This window comes from Salvelinus sp. IW2-2015, linkage group LG15 (genome assembly GCF_002910315.2).
Source record: "Salvelinus sp. IW2-2015 linkage group LG15, ASM291031v2, whole genome shotgun sequence".
NCBI classification, from domain to species: Eukaryota; Metazoa; Chordata; class Actinopteri; order Salmoniformes; family Salmonidae; genus Salvelinus; species Salvelinus sp. IW2-2015.
This window is the reverse complement of record NC_036855.1, coordinates 52642231-52646436: the sequence shown is the minus strand read 5'-3', so window position 1 is coordinate 52646436 and position 4206 is coordinate 52642231.

The following is a 4206-nucleotide window of genomic DNA, read 5'->3' as shown; positions in this document are numbered from 1 at the left end:
GAATTGTTTCTCTTTTGATTTGCATCGTTATCTTTTACCAGATTGTAATGTGTTTATATTCTCCTACATTAATTCACATTTACACAAACTTCAAACGTGTTTCCTTTCAAATGTATCAAGCATATGCATATCCTTGCTCAGGTCCTGACTATAGGCAGTAGATTTGGGTATGTCGTTTTAGGCGAATTAAAAAAAAAAAACGAAGGGCGATGCTTAGATGCCACAATGTCACAAATATTGAACACAAACAATTCTATAAACTCTGAGAAGGGTAATACGAGGTATCTGCACTGCATATTAAACGGACATTCTTATTGCTATATCCATGTTCCTACTGTGTGTTTCATCTCTCTCTCTCTCTCCTCTCTCTCTCCTCTCTCTCTCTCTCCTCTCTCTCTCTCTCTCTCTCTCTGCTCTCTCTCTCTCTCTGCAGCACACCGCACACGACACGCACAGCACACACACACACACTTGCTGTCTTTACCTCTGAGTGCTCGGCTATGAAAAGCCAACTGCATTTACTCCTAAGGTGCTGACCGTTCCACCCTCTATACTCAGATTCATAAAATGTCCTTGTACAGTAGTAGATGTAAGCGAGAAACGGTGCTGAAATAGTTGACCATATGCGGGTAGGCTCTTGCTTGTTGGAGGGGGATTTTCACACAGTAGCCAGGCTATTAAACTAATCGTTGGATAACAGATCGGCTCYYGGAACTCATTAACACGCGTTACTGTKTGTGTTTCGATTCTCTCTCTCTCTCTTCTCTCTCTCTTCTCTCTTCGGATTTAAGTATAACTTTTGTACGACTGACACCTTTAGTGAGAGGTCTAATGCTTTAATATTTAATCATTTCTGCCTTCCGAATTCATATTCATTATATAAATAGGCCCATGTGCACCTGTATATAATACAGTTCTGGCCAACTATATTGGCACCTTTGCACTTTTCTTTAATAATTCCCCATTTCTTCTAAAATAAGTGAAAAATATAAACAAAATAAACTTTTGGTCACCATACCTTGTTATTGGATTTTCAACATTGCAGAAYCTATTTTATTTTTGTAAACTTAAGTTTACAATTTTAGTTTAGATAATTAAGAGAAAAGGCATGGACCAAATGATTGACATCCCGGAGCTAGTACTTGGTTGCACAGCCTTCGGCCAAGACGCTTATTGTAGCCATCAATGACCTTGCTGCACCTTTCTAATGGCAAGTATGAGTATTTTCAAACCCAGAGGGCCATATTGGCTCCCGAGTGGTGCAGAGGTCTAAGGCACTGCATCTCAGTGCTTGAGGCATCACTACAGACACCCTGGTTYGAATCCAGGCTGTATCACAACCGGCTGTGATTGGGAGTCCCATAGAGCGATGCACAATTGTCCCAGTGTTGTCCAGGTTTGGCGGGTGTAGGCTGTCATTGTAAATAAGAATTTGTTCCTAACTGACTTGCCTAGTTAAATAAAGCTTAAATAAAAAATGTACTACAAAAAATGTGAATCCTGGCCAATGCAGGAATCATTTTCAGTAATAAAACTAGGGGATCACATTGACAATGTTTAAGCACTCATTATTCCTAGAGCAGATGGTGTAGGCGGAGTAAAAATACAGTAGTTTGTGTTAGATTGTTAAAAACCCAAGAGTTTGTGTATTTATTTAAATTGAAACATGGGTATGTACACTACGTATGTASAATAGGCCTGTACTACAAAGACACATGTTTGTTGGTCACACCACACAGAGGTCAAAAGTAAACTGACCAAAATAAATTAATCCTGATTTAAGTTGTCASTAAATTAAATTTCACAAGGAAATCCAATCAGTAGCATTGTTGTTTATCTTGTTTGCCTGTGGGTTTGGTCATGCTAGTCGTCATGCTGACACCCCCTATGCACTTTGCATTGACACACCACTAGAGGGCAATGCTAACTAACAACGGAACAGTTTTTTCCTTAACAGTTTCTGTTTTCTATCTCAACAGACACCACTAGTCAAATTTTTCTCCACATTTTTTTTTTTTTTTTTTTTTTTTTTTTTTTTTTACTTCTTTTCAAAAAGTGGGAAGGAAATTGTGTTGGGAGAGAGCAGAGTTTATTGACTAGACTGGCGGTGGTCGGGCATGCAGGCGGCCTACAGGCTGGCTGGACGGACTGGCAGAACATTTTTATAAAGAGGAATGTCTTAATAATATGGGCAGTCCCGATATCGGGACCAATAAAACAACAGCCAGTCCAAGTGCAGGGCGCCAAATTCAAAAACCAGAAATCTCATAATTAAAATTCCTCAAACATACATGTGTCTTATAATCATTTTAAAAGTAATCTTGTTGTTAATCCCACCAAAGTGTCCGATTTCAAATAGGATTTTCAGCGAAAGCACTACAAACGATTATGTTAGGTCACCACAAAACCAAAAATAATCACAGCCATTTTTCCCAGCTAAATATAGCTTCACAAAAACCAGAATAGAAGATAAAATGAATCACTAACCTTCCGATTATTTCATCAGATGACACTCATAGGACTTCATGTTACACAATACATGCACTGTTTTTTGTTGATTAAATTCATATTATATAAAAAAATCTGGTTTACATTGAGGCTACAAGATTCACTAAATGCAAAAACATCAAGTGACTTTGCATAGCCATTGTTTCAACATGAATACTCATCATAAATATAGATGATTAATACAAGTTATACACATTGAATTATAGATATACCTCTCCTTAAGGCAACCGCTATGTCAGATTTCAAAAAAACTTTACGGAAAAATAATTGCAAGCTATAATCTGAGACGGCGCTCAAAGTAGCATACACAGCTGCAAAAGATAACGTCACTTATAAACAATAAAATACATATAAATCCCATTACCTTTGTTGATTAGGATCAGAAAGCCACCAGGATCCAGGTCCACAATAAATGTTTGTTTTGTTCGAAAAATCCGTTATTTATGTCCAAATACCTTCTTTTGTTAGCGCGTTGGTTTACATATCCAAACGCTAATTCTGGTCAGCGTTATATCGGACAAAAACTCAATAAATGTGATATTACCAGTCGAAGCAACATTCAAACTAATCATCTAGGATGTTTTTAACATATAGCCTTCAATAAAGTTCCAACCGGAGTATCCCTTTGTCCTGCGTGAGCAATGAACACTCAGTGTCGTCGCATTTTTTTTTTTTTTTTTATTTATTTCACCCTTTAATTTAACCAGGTAGGCTAAATGTGAGAACACGTTCTCATTTACAATATGCGACCTGGCCCAGAGTAAAGCAAAGCATTCGACACACTACAACAACACATAGTTACACAGGAGTAAAAACAAATCAAGTCAATAAAAGTGAATAAGTCTGATATCTGTTGAGGTGGGTAAGATAGGGAGGGAGGCAAACAAAATATATTATAAACTAAATACAAATTTAAAAAGGCATGGTGCGAAAGTAAATCAACTATTGCAGTAAAAAAAAACAAAAAAACCTGAATGGTTGGTTTGGCAATTGGAAGAAAGTGTAAAGTAGAGATAGAAGATAATGGGGTGCAAAGGAGCAAAATAACATAAATAAATACAAGTAGGTAAAGAGGTAGTTGTTTTGGGCTAATTATACGATGGGCTATGTAAAGGTGCAGTAATCTATGAGCTGCCTGACAGCTGGTGCTAAAGCTAGTGAGGGAGAATAGTCGTTTCCAGTTTCAGAGATTTTTGTCGTTCGTGTCAGTCATTGGCAGCAGGACTGGAAGGATACGGCGGCCAAAGGAAGATTGGTTTTGGGGGTGATTCACGTTCCTGACCTGTTTTATGTTATTTTTTGTATGTGTTTAGTTGGTCAGGGCGTGAGTTGGGGTGGGCATTCTATGTTTGTGTTTTCTATGTTTAGGTGGTGGTATTAGCCTTATATGGTTCTCCAATCAGGGACAGGTTTTTTGACGTTTTCCCTCTGATTATTAACAGTTACCGTGTATTAACTGCCACCTGTTTGAACTCGTTACCTGTATAAAAGAGCACCTGTCCACACACCAATCACACAACACACTCACACGCTCACTCCAAACTCCAATGGCCAAGACCAAGAGTGAAGCGTGTAAGACATCAGGGATAAAATTGTAAGACTGTAAAACAAGGCGGGATGGGCTACAGGACAATAGCATAGGCAGCAGCTGGTGAGAGCAACAGAGCTGTTGGGCAACAATTATTAGAAATGGAAGAG